The 15,217-nt window shown below is 41.2% G+C and overlaps 28 non-coding genes across 28 annotated transcripts; all 28 read left to right on the forward strand.

Annotated features, from left to right (window-relative positions):
* The first annotated feature begins 321 nt into the window (after window positions 1-321).
* Window positions 322-440, forward strand: LOC150024387 (5S ribosomal RNA). Its single transcript, XR_016516986.1, has one exon. It is a non-coding gene; the product is annotated as a 5S ribosomal RNA (ribosomal RNA).
* Window positions 441-860: 420 nt separating this feature from the next.
* LOC150024388 (5S ribosomal RNA) lies at window positions 861-979 on the forward strand. Its single transcript, XR_016516987.1, has one exon. It is a non-coding gene; the product is annotated as a 5S ribosomal RNA (ribosomal RNA).
* A 420-nt stretch (window positions 980-1,399) lies between these two features.
* Window positions 1,400-1,518, forward strand: LOC150024389 (5S ribosomal RNA). Its single transcript, XR_016516720.1, has one exon. It is a non-coding gene; the product is annotated as a 5S ribosomal RNA (ribosomal RNA).
* A 420-nt stretch (window positions 1,519-1,938) lies between these two features.
* Window positions 1,939-2,057, forward strand: LOC150024390 (5S ribosomal RNA). Its single transcript, XR_016516988.1, has one exon. It is a non-coding gene; the product is annotated as a 5S ribosomal RNA (ribosomal RNA).
* Window positions 2,058-2,477: 420 nt separating this feature from the next.
* Window positions 2,478-2,596, forward strand: LOC150024391 (5S ribosomal RNA). The gene has a single exon (XR_016516989.1). It is a non-coding gene; the product is annotated as a 5S ribosomal RNA (ribosomal RNA).
* Window positions 2,597-3,016: 420 nt separating this feature from the next.
* LOC150024392 (5S ribosomal RNA) lies at window positions 3,017-3,135 on the forward strand. The gene has a single exon (XR_016516721.1). It is a non-coding gene; the product is annotated as a 5S ribosomal RNA (ribosomal RNA).
* Window positions 3,136-3,555: 420 nt separating this feature from the next.
* Window positions 3,556-3,674, forward strand: LOC150024393 (5S ribosomal RNA). Its single transcript, XR_016516722.1, has one exon. It is a non-coding gene; the product is annotated as a 5S ribosomal RNA (ribosomal RNA).
* Window positions 3,675-4,094: 420 nt separating this feature from the next.
* On the forward strand, window positions 4,095-4,213 carry LOC150024394 (5S ribosomal RNA). The gene has a single exon (XR_016516723.1). It is a non-coding gene; the product is annotated as a 5S ribosomal RNA (ribosomal RNA).
* A 420-nt stretch (window positions 4,214-4,633) lies between these two features.
* LOC150024395 (5S ribosomal RNA) lies at window positions 4,634-4,752 on the forward strand. Its single transcript, XR_016516990.1, has one exon. It is a non-coding gene; the product is annotated as a 5S ribosomal RNA (ribosomal RNA).
* A 420-nt stretch (window positions 4,753-5,172) lies between these two features.
* On the forward strand, window positions 5,173-5,291 carry LOC150024396 (5S ribosomal RNA). The gene has a single exon (XR_016516991.1). It is a non-coding gene; the product is annotated as a 5S ribosomal RNA (ribosomal RNA).
* A 420-nt stretch (window positions 5,292-5,711) lies between these two features.
* LOC150024397 (5S ribosomal RNA) lies at window positions 5,712-5,830 on the forward strand. The gene has a single exon (XR_016516724.1). It is a non-coding gene; the product is annotated as a 5S ribosomal RNA (ribosomal RNA).
* A 420-nt stretch (window positions 5,831-6,250) lies between these two features.
* LOC150024398 (5S ribosomal RNA) lies at window positions 6,251-6,369 on the forward strand. Its single transcript, XR_016516725.1, has one exon. It is a non-coding gene; the product is annotated as a 5S ribosomal RNA (ribosomal RNA).
* Window positions 6,370-6,789: 420 nt separating this feature from the next.
* LOC150024399 (5S ribosomal RNA) lies at window positions 6,790-6,908 on the forward strand. Its single transcript, XR_016516726.1, has one exon. It is a non-coding gene; the product is annotated as a 5S ribosomal RNA (ribosomal RNA).
* Window positions 6,909-7,328: 420 nt separating this feature from the next.
* LOC150024400 (5S ribosomal RNA) lies at window positions 7,329-7,447 on the forward strand. Its single transcript, XR_016516992.1, has one exon. It is a non-coding gene; the product is annotated as a 5S ribosomal RNA (ribosomal RNA).
* A 420-nt stretch (window positions 7,448-7,867) lies between these two features.
* LOC150024401 (5S ribosomal RNA) lies at window positions 7,868-7,986 on the forward strand. The gene has a single exon (XR_016516994.1). It is a non-coding gene; the product is annotated as a 5S ribosomal RNA (ribosomal RNA).
* A 420-nt stretch (window positions 7,987-8,406) lies between these two features.
* LOC150024402 (5S ribosomal RNA) lies at window positions 8,407-8,525 on the forward strand. The gene has a single exon (XR_016516995.1). It is a non-coding gene; the product is annotated as a 5S ribosomal RNA (ribosomal RNA).
* Window positions 8,526-8,945: 420 nt separating this feature from the next.
* LOC150024403 (5S ribosomal RNA) lies at window positions 8,946-9,064 on the forward strand. Its single transcript, XR_016516996.1, has one exon. It is a non-coding gene; the product is annotated as a 5S ribosomal RNA (ribosomal RNA).
* A 420-nt stretch (window positions 9,065-9,484) lies between these two features.
* LOC150024404 (5S ribosomal RNA) lies at window positions 9,485-9,603 on the forward strand. The gene has a single exon (XR_016516952.1). It is a non-coding gene; the product is annotated as a 5S ribosomal RNA (ribosomal RNA).
* A 420-nt stretch (window positions 9,604-10,023) lies between these two features.
* On the forward strand, window positions 10,024-10,142 carry LOC150024405 (5S ribosomal RNA). Its single transcript, XR_016516997.1, has one exon. It is a non-coding gene; the product is annotated as a 5S ribosomal RNA (ribosomal RNA).
* A 420-nt stretch (window positions 10,143-10,562) lies between these two features.
* Window positions 10,563-10,681, forward strand: LOC150024406 (5S ribosomal RNA). The gene has a single exon (XR_016516998.1). It is a non-coding gene; the product is annotated as a 5S ribosomal RNA (ribosomal RNA).
* Window positions 10,682-11,101: 420 nt separating this feature from the next.
* LOC150024407 (5S ribosomal RNA) lies at window positions 11,102-11,220 on the forward strand. The gene has a single exon (XR_016516727.1). It is a non-coding gene; the product is annotated as a 5S ribosomal RNA (ribosomal RNA).
* A 420-nt stretch (window positions 11,221-11,640) lies between these two features.
* LOC150024408 (5S ribosomal RNA) lies at window positions 11,641-11,759 on the forward strand. Its single transcript, XR_016517074.1, has one exon. It is a non-coding gene; the product is annotated as a 5S ribosomal RNA (ribosomal RNA).
* A 420-nt stretch (window positions 11,760-12,179) lies between these two features.
* LOC150024409 (5S ribosomal RNA) lies at window positions 12,180-12,298 on the forward strand. The gene has a single exon (XR_016516729.1). It is a non-coding gene; the product is annotated as a 5S ribosomal RNA (ribosomal RNA).
* Window positions 12,299-12,718: 420 nt separating this feature from the next.
* Window positions 12,719-12,837, forward strand: LOC150024410 (5S ribosomal RNA). The gene has a single exon (XR_016516999.1). It is a non-coding gene; the product is annotated as a 5S ribosomal RNA (ribosomal RNA).
* Window positions 12,838-13,257: 420 nt separating this feature from the next.
* LOC150024411 (5S ribosomal RNA) lies at window positions 13,258-13,376 on the forward strand. Its single transcript, XR_016516730.1, has one exon. It is a non-coding gene; the product is annotated as a 5S ribosomal RNA (ribosomal RNA).
* Window positions 13,377-13,796: 420 nt separating this feature from the next.
* Window positions 13,797-13,915, forward strand: LOC150024412 (5S ribosomal RNA). The gene has a single exon (XR_016516731.1). It is a non-coding gene; the product is annotated as a 5S ribosomal RNA (ribosomal RNA).
* Window positions 13,916-14,335: 420 nt separating this feature from the next.
* On the forward strand, window positions 14,336-14,454 carry LOC150024413 (5S ribosomal RNA). Its single transcript, XR_016516930.1, has one exon. It is a non-coding gene; the product is annotated as a 5S ribosomal RNA (ribosomal RNA).
* A 420-nt stretch (window positions 14,455-14,874) lies between these two features.
* On the forward strand, window positions 14,875-14,993 carry LOC150024414 (5S ribosomal RNA). Its single transcript, XR_016517075.1, has one exon. It is a non-coding gene; the product is annotated as a 5S ribosomal RNA (ribosomal RNA).
* Window positions 14,994-15,217: the final 224 nt, after the last annotated feature.

Here is a 15,217-nt window from a genome sequence, read left to right on the forward strand (position 1 = left end):
TTTTATGCGTCTCAATCCGACTTCTCTATCAAAAGTTATGATCGTTTGAAGTTTTGTCACGCTAATTTTTGCCAACTCCAAATCTATCACTCTTCTCTTCAATGTAAGGTCTCATCCATCAAATATACACTAAACGAAGATACCACAAAAAAAATTGGCTCAAAAATCAATTTGCTGAGCTCTAAATAAAAATCTTAAAGTACCTACAAAAACGATCGTGAAATAGTGTTGTGTAGCGAGTTATCGCGTTCGAGGTCCAACTATTTTGAAACTGAAGCCCACCTGCAAACCCATATAGGTATTGATCGCGCAACGCTTGGCAGGTGCGATCATACCAGCACTAATGCACCGGATCCCATCAGAACTCCGCAGTTAAGCGTGGTTGGGCGAGAGTAGTACTAGGATGGGTGACCTCCTGGGAAGTCCTCGTGTTGCACTTCTTTTTTGTGTTATGTTTTTCTTCCTCTTCCTGGCCTAGACAGTCAAACCATGAGTTCACCTTTTTTGTGCTTGTTACCTCGTTTCGAACAACTTTCATTTTTTATGCGTCTCAATCCGACTTCTCTATCAAAAGTTATGATCGTTTGAAGTTTTGTCACGCTAATTTTTGCCAACTCCAAATCTATCACTCTTCTCTTCAATGTAAGGTCTCATCCATCAAATATACACTAAACGAAGATACCACAAAAAAAATTGGCTCAAAAATCAATTTGCTGAGCTCTAAATAAAAATCTTAAAGTACCTACAAAAACGATCGTGAAATAGTGTTGTGTAGCGAGTTATCGCGTTCGAGGTCCAACTATTTTGAAACTGAAGCCCACCTGCAAACCCATATAGGTATTGATCGCGCAACGCTTGGCAGGTGCGATCATACCAGCACTAATGCACCGGATCCCATCAGAACTCCGCAGTTAAGCGTGGTTGGGCGAGAGTAGTACTAGGATGGGTGACCTCCTGGGAAGTCCTCGTGTTGCACTTCTTTTTTGTGTTATGTTTTTCTTCCTCTTCCTGGCCTAGACAGTCAAACCATGAGTTCACCTTTTTTGTGCTTGTTACCTCGTTTCGAACAACTTTCATTTTTTATGCGTCTCAATCCGACTTCTCTATCAAAAGTTATGATCGTTTGAAGTTTTGTCACGCTAATTTTTGCCAACTCCAAATCTATCACTCTTCTCTTCAATGTAAGGTCTCATCCATCAAATATACACTAAACGAAGATACCACAAAAAAAATTGGCTCAAAAATCAATTTGCTGAGCTCTAAATAAAAATCTTAAAGTACCTACAAAAACGATCGTGAAATAGTGTTGTGTAGCGAGTTATCGCGTTCGAGGTCCAACTATTTTGAAACTGAAGCCCACCTGCAAACCCATATAGGTATTGATCGCGCAACGCTTGGCAGGTGCGATCATACCAGCACTAATGCACCGGATCCCATCAGAACTCCGCAGTTAAGCGTGCTTGGGCGAGAGTAGTACTAGGATGGGTGACCTCCTGGGAAGTCCTCGTGTTGCACTTCTTTTTTGTGTTATGTTTTTCTTCCTCTTCCTGGCCTAGACAGTCAAACCATGAGTTCACCTTTTTTGTGCTTGTTACCTCGTTTCGAACAACTTTCATTTTTTATGCGTCTCAATCCGACTTCTCTATCAAAAGTTATGATCGTTTGAAGTTTTGTCACGCTAATTTTTGCCAACTCCAAATCTATCACTCTTCTCTTCAATGTAAGGTCTCATCCATCAAATATACACTAAACGAAGATACCACAAAAAAAATTGGCTCAAAAATCAATTTGCTGAGCTCTAAATAAAAATCTTAAAGTACCTACAAAAACGATCGTGAAATAGTGTTGTGTAGCGAGTTATCGCGTTCGAGGTCCAACTATTTTGAAACTGAAGCCCACCTGCAAACCCATATAGGTATTGATCGCGCAACGCTTGGCAGGTGCGATCATACCAGCACTAATGCACCGGATCCCATCAGAACTCCGCAGTTAAGCGTGGTTGGGCGAGAGTAGTACTAGGATGGGTGACCTCCTGGGAAGTCCTCGTGTTGCACTTCTTTTTTGTGTTATGTTTTTCTTCCTCTTCCTGGCCTAGACAGTCAAACCATGAGTTCACCTTTTTTGTGCTTGTTACCTCGTTTCGAACAACTTTCATTTTTTATGCGTCTCAATCCGACTTCTCTATCAAAAGTTATGATCGTTTGAAGTTTTGTCACGCTAATTTTTGCCAACTCCAAATCTATCACTCTTCTCTTCAATGTAAGGTCTCATCCATCAAATATACACTAAACGAAGATACCACAAAAAAAATTGGCTCAAAAATCAATTTGCTGAGCTCTAAATAAAAATCTTAAAGTACCTACAAAAACGATCGTGAAATAGTGTTGTGTAGCGAGTTATCGCGTTCGAGGTCCAACTATTTTGAAACTGAAGCCCACCTGCAAACCCATATAGGTATTGATCGCGCAACGCTTGGCAGGTGCGATCATACCAGCACTAATGCACCGGATCCCATCAGAACTCCGCAGTTAAGCGTGGTTGGGCGAGAGTAGTACTAGGATGGGTGACCTCCTGGGAAGTCCTCGTGTTGCACTTCTTTTTTGTGTTATGTTTTTCTTCCTCTTCCTGGCCTAGACAGTCAAACCATGAGTTCACCTTTTTTGTGCTTGTTACCTCGTTTCGAACAACTTTCATTTTTTATGCGTCTCAATCCGACTTCTCTATCAAAAGTTATGATCGTTTGAAGTTTTGTCACGCTAATTTTTGCCAACTCCAAATCTATCACTCTTCTCTTCAATGTAAGGTCTCATCCATCAAATATACACTAAACGAAGATACCACAAAAAAAATTGGCTCAAAAATCAATTTGCTGAGCTCTAAATAAAAATCTTAAAGTACCTACAAAAACGATCGTGAAATAGTGTTGTGTAGCGAGTTATCGCGTTCGAGGTCCAACTATTTTGAAACTGAAGCCCACCTGCAAACCCATATAGGTATTGATCGCGCAACGCTTGGCAGGTGCGATCATACCAGCACTAATGCACCGGATCCCATCAGAACTCCGCAGTTAAGCGTGCTTGGGCGAGAGTAGTACTAGGATGGGTGACCTCCTGGGAAGTCCTCGTGTTGCACTTCTTTTTTGTGTTATGTTTTTCTTCCTCTTCCTGGCCTAGACAGTCAAACCATGAGTTCACCTTTTTTGTGCTTGTTACCTCGTTTCGAACAACTTTCATTTTTTATGCGTCTCAATCCGACTTCTCTATCAAAAGTTATGATCGTTTGAAGTTTTGTCACGCTAATTTTTGCCAACTCCAAATCTATCACTCTTCTCTTCAATGTAAGGTCTCATCCATCAAATATACACTAAACGAAGATACCACAAAAAAAATTGGCTCAAAAATCAATTTGCTGAGCTCTAAATAAAAATCTTAAAGTACCTACAAAAACGATCGTGAAATAGTGTTGTGTAGCGAGTTATCGCGTTCGAGGTCCAACTATTTTGAAACTGAAGCCCACCTGCAAACCCATATAGGTATTGATCGCGCAACGCTTGGCAGGTGCGATCATACCAGCACTAATGCACCGGATCCCATCAGAACTCCGCAGTTAAGCGTGCTTGGGCGAGAGTAGTACTAGGATGGGTGACCTCCTGGGAAGTCCTCGTGTTGCACTTCTTTTTTGTGTTATGTTTTTCTTCCTCTTCCTGGCCTAGACAGTCAAACCATGAGTTCACCTTTTTTGTGCTTGTTACCTCGTTTCGAACAACTTTCATTTTTTATGCGTCTCAATCCGACTTCTCTATCAAAAGTTATGATCGTTTGAAGTTTTGTCACGCTAATTTTTGCCAACTCCAAATCTATCACTCTTCTCTTCAATGTAAGGTCTCATCCATCAAATATACACTAAACGAAGATACCACAAAAAAAATTGGCTCAAAAATCAATTTGCTGAGCTCTAAATAAAAATCTTAAAGTACCTACAAAAACGATCGTGAAATAGTGTTGTGTAGCGAGTTATCGCGTTCGAGGTCCAACTATTTTGAAACTGAAGCCCACCTGCAAACCCATATAGGTATTGATCGCGCAACGCTTGGCAGGTGCGATCATACCAGCACTAATGCACCGGATCCCATCAGAACTCCGCAGTTAAGCGTGCTTGGGCGAGAGTAGTACTAGGATGGGTGACCTCCTGGGAAGTCCTCGTGTTGCACTTCTTTTTTGTGTTATGTTTTTCTTCCTCTTCCTGGCCTAGACAGTCAAACCATGAGTTCACCTTTTTTGTGCTTGTTACCTCGTTTCGAACAACTTTCATTTTTTATGCGTCTCAATCCGACTTCTCTATCAAAAGTTATGATCGTTTGAAGTTTTGTCACGCTAATTTTTGCCAACTCCAAATCTATCACTCTTCTCTTCAATGTAAGGTCTCATCCATCAAATATACACTAAACGAAGATACCACAAAAAAAATTGGCTCAAAAATCAATTTGCTGAGCTCTAAATAAAAATCTTAAAGTACCTACAAAAACGATCGTGAAATAGTGTTGTGTAGCGAGTTATCGCGTTCGAGGTCCAACTATTTTGAAACTGAAGCCCACCTGCAAACCCATATAGGTATTGATCGCGCAACGCTTGGCAGGTGCGATCATACCAGCACTAATGCACCGGATCCCATCAGAACTCCGCAGTTAAGCGTGGTTGGGCGAGAGTAGTACTAGGATGGGTGACCTCCTGGGAAGTCCTCGTGTTGCACTTCTTTTTTGTGTTATGTTTTTCTTCCTCTTCCTGGCCTAGACAGTCAAACCATGAGTTCACCTTTTTTGTGCTTGTTACCTCGTTTCGAACAACTTTCATTTTTTATGCGTCTCAATCCGACTTCTCTATCAAAAGTTATGATCGTTTGAAGTTTTGTCACGCTAATTTTTGCCAACTCCAAATCTATCACTCTTCTCTTCAATGTAAGGTCTCATCCATCAAATATACACTAAACGAAGATACCACAAAAAAAATTGGCTCAAAAATCAATTTGCTGAGCTCTAAATAAAAATCTTAAAGTACCTACAAAAACGATCGTGAAATAGTGTTGTGTAGCGAGTTATCGCGTTCGAGGTCCAACTATTTTGAAACTGAAGCCCACCTGCAAACCCATATAGGTATTGATCGCGCAACGCTTGGCAGGTGCGATCATACCAGCACTAATGCACCGGATCCCATCAGAACTCCGCAGTTAAGCGTGGTTGGGCGAGAGTAGTACTAGGATGGGTGACCTCCTGGGAAGTCCTCGTGTTGCACTTCTTTTTTGTGTTATGTTTTTCTTCCTCTTCCTGGCCTAGACAGTCAAACCATGAGTTCACCTTTTTTGTGCTTGTTACCTCGTTTCGAACAACTTTCATTTTTTATGCGTCTCAATCCGACTTCTCTATCAAAAGTTATGATCGTTTGAAGTTTTGTCACGCTAATTTTTGCCAACTCCAAATCTATCACTCTTCTCTTCAATGTAAGGTCTCATCCATCAAATATACACTAAACGAAGATACCACAAAAAAAATTGGCTCAAAAATCAATTTGCTGAGCTCTAAATAAAAATCTTAAAGTACCTACAAAAACGATCGTGAAATAGTGTTGTGTAGCGAGTTATCGCGTTCGAGGTCCAACTATTTTGAAACTGAAGCCCACCTGCAAACCCATATAGGTATTGATCGCGCAACGCTTGGCAGGTGCGATCATACCAGCACTAATGCACCGGATCCCATCAGAACTCCGCAGTTAAGCGTGCTTGGGCGAGAGTAGTACTAGGATGGGTGACCTCCTGGGAAGTCCTCGTGTTGCACTTCTTTTTTGTGTTATGTTTTTCTTCCTCTTCCTGGCCTAGACAGTCAAACCATGAGTTCACCTTTTTTGTGCTTGTTACCTCGTTTCGAACAACTTTCATTTTTTATGCGTCTCAATCCGACTTCTCTATCAAAAGTTATGATCGTTTGAAGTTTTGTCACGCTAATTTTTGCCAACTCCAAATCTATCACTCTTCTCTTCAATGTAAGGTCTCATCCATCAAATATACACTAAACGAAGATACCACAAAAAAAATTGGCTCAAAAATCAATTTGCTGAGCTCTAAATAAAAATCTTAAAGTACCTACAAAAACGATCGTGAAATAGTGTTGTGTAGCGAGTTATCGCGTTCGAGGTCCAACTATTTTGAAACTGAAGCCCACCTGCAAACCCATATAGGTATTGATCGCGCAACGCTTGGCAGGTGCGATCATACCAGCACTAATGCACCGGATCCCATCAGAACTCCGCAGTTAAGCGTGCTTGGGCGAGAGTAGTACTAGGATGGGTGACCTCCTGGGAAGTCCTCGTGTTGCACTTCTTTTTTGTGTTATGTTTTTCTTCCTCTTCCTGGCCTAGACAGTCAAACCATGAGTTCACCTTTTTTGTGCTTGTTACCTCGTTTCGAACAACTTTCATTTTTTATGCGTCTCAATCCGACTTCTCTATCAAAAGTTATGATCGTTTGAAGTTTTGTCACGCTAATTTTTGCCAACTCCAAATCTATCACTCTTCTCTTCAATGTAAGGTCTCATCCATCAAATATACACTAAACGAAGATACCACAAAAAAAATTGGCTCAAAAATCAATTTGCTGAGCTCTAAATAAAAATCTTAAAGTACCTACAAAAACGATCGTGAAATAGTGTTGTGTAGCGAGTTATCGCGTTCGAGGTCCAACTATTTTGAAACTGAAGCCCACCTGCAAACCCATATAGGTATTGATCGCGCAACGCTTGGCAGGTGCGATCATACCAGCACTAATGCACCGGATCCCATCAGAACTCCGCAGTTAAGCGTGCTTGGGCGAGAGTAGTACTAGGATGGGTGACCTCCTGGGAAGTCCTCGTGTTGCACTTCTTTTTTGTGTTATGTTTTTCTTCCTCTTCCTGGCCTAGACAGTCAAACCATGAGTTCACCTTTTTTGTGCTTGTTACCTCGTTTCGAACAACTTTCATTTTTTATGCGTCTCAATCCGACTTCTCTATCAAAAGTTATGATCGTTTGAAGTTTTGTCACGCTAATTTTTGCCAACTCCAAATCTATCACTCTTCTCTTCAATGTAAGGTCTCATCCATCAAATATACACTAAACGAAGATACCACAAAAAAAATTGGCTCAAAAATCAATTTGCTGAGCTCTAAATAAAAATCTTAAAGTACCTACAAAAACGATCGTGAAATAGTGTTGTGTAGCGAGTTATCGCGTTCGAGGTCCAACTATTTTGAAACTGAAGCCCACCTGCAAACCCATATAGGTATTGATCGCGCAACGCTTGGCAGGTGCGATCATACCAGCACTAATGCACCGGATCCCATCAGAACTCCGCAGTTAAGCGTGGTTGGGCGAGAGTAGTACTAGGATGGGTGACCTCCTGGGAAGTCCTCGTGTTGCACTTCTTTTTTGTGTTATGTTTTTCTTCCTCTTCCTGGCCTAGACAGTCAAACCATGAGTTCACCTTTTTTGTGCTTGTTACCTCGTTTCGAACAACTTTCATTTTTTATGCGTCTCAATCCGACTTCTCTATCAAAAGTTATGATCGTTTGAAGTTTTGTCACGCTAATTTTTGCCAACTCCAAATCTATCACTCTTCTCTTCAATGTAAGGTCTCATCCATCAAATATACACTAAACGAAGATACCACAAAAAAAATTGGCTCAAAAATCAATTTGCTGAGCTCTAAATAAAAATCTTAAAGTACCTACAAAAACGATCGTGAAATAGTGTTGTGTAGCGAGTTATCGCGTTCGAGGTCCAACTATTTTGAAACTGAAGCCCACCTGCAAACCCATATAGGTATTGATCGCGCAACGCTTGGCAGGTGCGATCATACCAGCACTAATGCACCGGATCCCATCAGAACTCCGCAGTTAAGCGTGGTTGGGCGAGAGTAGTACTAGGATGGGTGACCTCCTGGGAAGTCCTCGTGTTGCACTTCTTTTTTGTGTTATGTTTTTCTTCCTCTTCCTGGCCTAGACAGTCAAACCATGAGTTCACCTTTTTTGTGCTTGTTACCTCGTTTCGAACAACTTTCATTTTTTATGCGTCTCAATCCGACTTCTCTATCAAAAGTTATGATCGTTTGAAGTTTTGTCACGCTAATTTTTGCCAACTCCAAATCTATCACTCTTCTCTTCAATGTAAGGTCTCATCCATCAAATATACACTAAACGAAGATACCACAAAAAAAATTGGCTCAAAAATCAATTTGCTGAGCTCTAAATAAAAATCTTAAAGTACCTACAAAAACGATCGTGAAATAGTGTTGTGTAGCGAGTTATCGCGTTCGAGGTCCAACTATTTTGAAACTGAAGCCCACCTGCAAACCCATATAGGTATTGATCGCGCAACGCTTGGCAGGTGCGATCATACCAGCACTAATGCACCGGATCCCATCAGAACTCCGCAGTTAAGCGTGGTTGGGCGAGAGTAGTACTAGGATGGGTGACCTCCTGGGAAGTCCTCGTGTTGCACTTCTTTTTTGTGTTATGTTTTTCTTCCTCTTCCTGGCCTAGACAGTCAAACCATGAGTTCACCTTTTTTGTGCTTGTTACCTCGTTTCGAACAACTTTCATTTTTTATGCGTCTCAATCCGACTTCTCTATCAAAAGTTATGATCGTTTGAAGTTTTGTCACGCTAATTTTTGCCAACTCCAAATCTATCACTCTTCTCTTCAATGTAAGGTCTCATCCATCAAATATACACTAAACGAAGATACCACAAAAAAAATTGGCTCAAAAATCAATTTGCTGAGCTCTAAATAAAAATCTTAAAGTACCTACAAAAACGATCGTGAAATAGTGTTGTGTAGCGAGTTATCGCGTTCGAGGTCCAACTATTTTGAAACTGAAGCCCACCTGCAAACCCATATAGGTATTGATCGCGCAACGCTTGGCAGGTGCGATCATACCAGCACTAATGCACCGGATCCCATCAGAACTCCGCAGTTAAGCGTGGTTGGGCGAGAGTAGTACTAGGATGGGTGACCTCCTGGGAAGTCCTCGTGTTGCACTTCTTTTTTGTGTTATGTTTTTCTTCCTCTTCCTGGCCTAGACAGTCAAACCATGAGTTCACCTTTTTTGTGCTTGTTACCTCGTTTCGAACAACTTTCATTTTTTATGCGTCTCAATCCGACTTCTCTATCAAAAGTTATGATCGTTTGAAGTTTTGTCACGCTAATTTTTGCCAACTCCAAATCTATCACTCTTCTCTTCAATGTAAGGTCTCATCCATCAAATATACACTAAACGAAGATACCACAAAAAAAATTGGCTCAAAAATCAATTTGCTGAGCTCTAAATAAAAATCTTAAAGTACCTACAAAAACGATCGTGAAATAGTGTTGTGTAGCGAGTTATCGCGTTCGAGGTCCAACTATTTTGAAACTGAAGCCCACCTGCAAACCCATATAGGTATTGATCGCGCAACGCTTGGCAGGTGCGATCATACCAGCACTAATTCACCGGATCCCATCAGAACTCCGCAGCTAAGCGTGCTTGGGCGAGAGTAGTACTAGGATGGGTGACCTCCTGGGAAGTCCTCGTGTTGCACTTCTTTTTTGTGTTATGTTTTTCTTCCTCTTCCTGGCCTAGACAGTCAAACCATGAGTTCACCTTTTTTGTGCTTGTTACCTCGTTTCGAACAACTTTCATTTTTTATGCGTCTCAATCCGACTTCTCTATCAAAAGTTATGATCGTTTGAAGTTTTGTCACGCTAATTTTTGCCAACTCCAAATCTATCACTCTTCTCTTCAATGTAAGGTCTCATCCATCAAATATACACTAAACGAAGATACCACAAAAAAAATTGGCTCAAAAATCAATTTGCTGAGCTCTAAATAAAAATCTTAAAGTACCTACAAAAACGATCGTGAAATAGTGTTGTGTAGCGAGTTATCGCGTTCGAGGTCCAACTATTTTGAAACTGAAGCCCACCTGCAAACCCATATAGGTATTGATCGCGCAACGCTTGGCAGGTGCGATCATACCAGCACTAATGCACCGGATCCCATCAGAACTCCGCAGTTAAGCGTGGTTGGGCGAGAGTAGTACTAGGATGGGTGACCTCCTGGGAAGTCCTCGTGTTGCACTTCTTTTTTGTGTTATGTTTTTCTTCCTCTTCCTGGCCTAGACAGTCAAACCATGAGTTCACCTTTTTTGTGCTTGTTACCTCGTTTCGAACAACTTTCATTTTTTATGCGTCTCAATCCGACTTCTCTATCAAAAGTTATGATCGTTTGAAGTTTTGTCACGCTAATTTTTGCCAACTCCAAATCTATCACTCTTCTCTTCAATGTAAGGTCTCATCCATCAAATATACACTAAACGAAGATACCACAAAAAAAATTGGCTCAAAAATCAATTTGCTGAGCTCTAAATAAAAATCTTAAAGTACCTACAAAAACGATCGTGAAATAGTGTTGTGTAGCGAGTTATCGCGTTCGAGGTCCAACTATTTTGAAACTGAAGCCCACCTGCAAACCCATATAGGTATTGATCGCGCAACGCTTGGCAGGTGCGATCATACCAGCACTAATGCACCGGATCCCATCAGAACTCCGCAGTTAAGCGTGGTTGGGCGAGAGTAGTACTAGGATGGGTGACCTCCTGGGAAGTCCTCGTGTTGCACTTCTTTTTTGTGTTATGTTTTTCTTCCTCTTCCTGGCCTAGACAGTCAAACCATGAGTTCACCTTTTTTGTGCTTGTTACCTCGTTTCGAACAACTTTCATTTTTTATGCGTCTCAATCCGACTTCTCTATCAAAAGTTATGATCGTTTGAAGTTTTGTCACGCTAATTTTTGCCAACTCCAAATCTATCACTCTTCTCTTCAATGTAAGGTCTCATCCATCAAATATACACTAAACGAAGATACCACAAAAAAAATTGGCTCAAAAATCAATTTGCTGAGCTCTAAATAAAAATCTTAAAGTACCTACAAAAACGATCGTGAAATAGTGTTGTGTAGCGAGTTATCGCGTTCGAGGTCCAACTATTTTGAAACTGAAGCCCACCTGCAAACCCATATAGGTATTGATCGCGCAACGCTTGGCAGGTGCGATCATACCAGCACTAATGCACCGGATCCCATCAGAACTCCGCAGTTAAGCGTGCTTGGGCGAGAGTAGTACTAGGATGGGTGACCTCCTGGGAAGTCCTCGTGTTGCACTTCTTTTTTGTGTTATGTTTTTCTTCCTCTTCCTGGCCTAGACAGTCAAACCATGAGTTCACCTTTTTTGTGCTTGTTACCTCGTTTCGAACAACTTTCATTTTTTATGCGTCTCAATCCGACTTCTCTATCAAAAGTTATGATCGTTTGAAGTTTTGTCACGCTAATTTTTGCCAACTCCAAATCTATCACTCTTCTCTTCAATGTAAGGTCTCATCCATCAAATATACACTAAACGAAGATACCACAAAAAAAATTGGCTCAAAAATCAATTTGCTGAGCTCTAAATAAAAATCTTAAAGTACCTACAAAAACGATCGTGAAATAGTGTTGTGTAGCGAGTTATCGCGTTCGAGGTCCAACTATTTTGAAACTGAAGCCCACCTGCAAACCCATATAGGTATTGATCGCGCAACGCTTGGCAGGTGCGATCATACCAGCACTAATGCACCGGATCCCATCAGAACTCCGCAGTTAAGCGCGGTTGGGCGAGAGTAGTACTAGGATGGGTGACCTCCTGGGAAGTCCTCGTGTTGCACTTCTTTTTTGTGTTATGTTTTTCTTCCTCTTCCTGGCCTAGACAGTCAAACCATGAGTTCACCTTTTTTGTGCTTGTTACCTCGTTTCGAACAACTTTCATTTTTTATGCGTCTCAATCCGACTTCTCTATCAAAAGTTATGATCGTTTGAAGTTTTGTCACGCTAATTTTTGCCAACTCCAAATCTATCACTCTTCTCTTCAATGTAAGGTCTCATCCATCAAATATACACTAAACGAAGATACCACAAAAAAAATTGGCTCAAAAATCAATTTGCTGAGCTCTAAATAAAAATCTTAAAGTACCTACAAAAACGATCGTGAAATAGTGTTGTGTAGCGAGTTATCGCGTTCGAGGTCCAACTATTTTGAAACTGAAGCCCACCTGCAAACCCATATAGGTATTGATCGCGCAACGCTTGGCAGGTGCGATCATACCAGCACTAATGCACCGGATCCCATCAGAACTCCGCAGTTAAGCGTGCTTGGGCGAGAGTAGTACTAGGATGGGTGACCTCCTGGGAAGTCCTCGTGTTGCACTTCTTTTTTGTGTTATGTTTTTCTTCCTCTTCCTGGCCTAGACAGTCAAACCATGAGTTCACCTTTTTTGTGCTTGTTACCTCGTTTCGAACAACTTTCATTTTTTATGCGTCTCAATCCGACTTCTCTATCAAAAGTTATGATCGTTTGAAGTTTTGTCACGCTAATTTTTGCCAACTCCAAATCTATCACTCTTCTCTTCAATGTAAGGTCTCATCCATCAAATATACACTAAACGAAGATACCACAAAAAAAATTGGCTCAAAAATCAATTTGCTGAGCTCTAAATAAAAATCTTAAAGTACCTACAAAAACGATCGTGAAATAGTGTTGTGTAGCGAGTTATCGCGTTCGAGGTCCAACTATTTTGAAACTGAAGCCCACCTGCAAACCCATATAGGTATTGATCGCGCAACGCTTGGCAGGTGCGATCATACCAGCACTAATGCACCGGATCCCATCAGAACTCCGCAGTTAAGCGTGGTTGGGCGAGAGTAGTACTAGGATGGGTGACCTCCTGGGAAGTCCTCGTGTTGCACTTCTTTTTTGTGTTATGTTTTTCTTCCTCTTCCTGGCCTAGACAGTCAAACCATGAGTTCACCTTTTTTGTGCTTGTTACCTCGTTTCGAACAACTTTCATTTTTTATGCGTCTCAATCCGACTTCTCTATCAAAAGTTATGATCGTTTGAAGTTTTGTCACGCTAATTTTTGCCAACTCCAAATCTATCACTCTTCTCTTCAATGTAAGGTCTCATCCATCAAATATACACTAAACGAAGATACCACAAAAAAAATTGGCTCAAAAATCAATTTGCTGAGCTCTAAATAAAAATCTTAAAGTACCTACAAAAACGATCGTGAAATAGTGTTGTGTAGCGAGTTATCGCGTTCGAGGTCCAACTATTTTGAAACTGAAGCCCACCTGCAAACCCATATAGGTATTGATCGCGCAACGCTTGGCAGGTGCGATCATACCAGCACTAATGCACCGGATCCCATCAGAACTCCGCAGTTAAGCGTGCTTGGGCGAGAGTAGTACTAGGATGGGTGACCTCCTGGGAAGTCCTCGTGTTGCACTTCTTTTTTGTGTTATGTTTTTCTTCCTCTTCCTGGCCTAGACAGTCAAACCATGAGTTCACCTTTTTTGTGCTTGTTACCTCGTTTCGAACAACTTTCATTTTTTATGCGTCTCAATCCGACTTCTCTATCAAAAGTTATGATCGTTTGAAGTTTTGTCACGCTAATTTTTGCCAACTCCAAATCTATCACTCTTCTCTTCAATGTAAGGTCTCATCCATCAAATATACACTAAACGAAGATACCACAAAAAAAATTGGCTCAAAAATCAATTTGCTGAGCTCTAAATAAAAATCTTAAAGTACCTACAAAAACGATCGTGAAATAGTGTTGTGTAGCGAGTTATCGCGTTCGAGGTCCAACTATTTTGAAACTGAAGCCCACCTGCAAACCCATATAGGTATTGATCGCGCAACGCTTGGCAGGTGCGATCATACCAGCACTAATGCACCGGATCCCATCAGAACTCCGCAGTTAAGCGTGCTTGGGCGAGAGTAGTACTAGGATGGGTGACCTCCTGGGAAGTCCTCGTGTTGCACTTCTTTTTTGTGTTATGTTTTTCTTCCTCTTCCTGGCCTAGACAGTCAAACCATGAGTTCACCTTTTTTGTGCTTGTTACCTCGTTTCGAACAACTTTCATTTTTTATGCGTCTCAATCCGACTTCTCTATCAAAAGTTATGATCGTTTGAAGTTTTGTCACGCTAATTTTTGCCAACTCCAAATCTATCACTCTTCTCTTCAATGTAAGGTCTCATCCATCAAATATACACTAAACGAAGATACCACAAAAAAAATTGGCTCAAAAATCAATTTGCTGAGCTCTAAATAAAAATCTTAAAGTACCTACAAAAACGATCGTGAAATAGTGTTGTGTAGCGAGTTATCGCGTTCGAGGTCCAACTATTTTGAAACTGAAGCCCACCTGCAAACCCATATAGGTATTGATCGCGCAACGCTTGGCAGGTGCGATCATACCAGCACTAATGCACCGGATCCCATCAGAACTCCGCAGTAAAGCGTGCTTGGGCGAGAGTAGTACTAGGATGGGTGACCTCCTGGGAAGTCCTCGTGTTGCACTTCTTTTTTGTGTTATGTTTTTCTTCCTCTTCCTGGCCTAGACAGTCAAACCATGAGTTCACCTTTTTTGTGCTTGTTACCTCGTTTCGAACAACTTTCATTTTTTATGCGTCTCAATCCGACTTCTCTATCAAAAGTTATGATCGTTTGAAGTTTTGTCACGCTAATTTTTGCCAACTCCAAATCTATCACTCTTCTCTTCAATGTAAGGTCTCATCCATCAAATATACACTAAACGAAGATACCACAAAAAAAATTGGCTCAAAAATCAATTTGCTGAGCTCTAAATAAAAATCTTAAAGTACCTACAAAAACGATCGTGAAATAGTGTTGTGTAGCGAGTTATCGCGTTCGAGGTCCAACTATTTTGAAACTGAAGCCCACCTGCAAACCCATATAGGTATTGATCGCGCAACGCTTGGCAGGTGCGATCATACCAGCACTAATGCACCGGATCCCATCAGAACTCCGCAGTTAAGCGCGGTTGGGCGAGAGTAGTACTAGGATGGGTGACCTCCTGGGAAGTCCTCGTGTTGCACTTCTTTTTTGTGTTATGTTTTTCTTCCTCTTCCTGGCCTAGACAGTCAAACCATGAGTTCACCTTTTTTGTGCTTGTTACCTCGTTTCGAACAACTTTCATTTTTTATGCGTCTCAATCCGACTTCTCTATCAAAAGTTATGATCGTTTGAAGTTTTGTCACGCTAATTTTTGCCAACTCCAAATCTATCACTCTTCTCTTCAATGTAAGGTCTCATCCATCAAATA

Source organism: Phaseolus vulgaris, chromosome 10 (assembly GCF_051622355.1).
Source record: "Phaseolus vulgaris cultivar YP4 chromosome 10, ASM5162235v1, whole genome shotgun sequence".
NCBI lineage: Eukaryota > Viridiplantae > Streptophyta > Magnoliopsida > Fabales > Fabaceae > Phaseolus > Phaseolus vulgaris.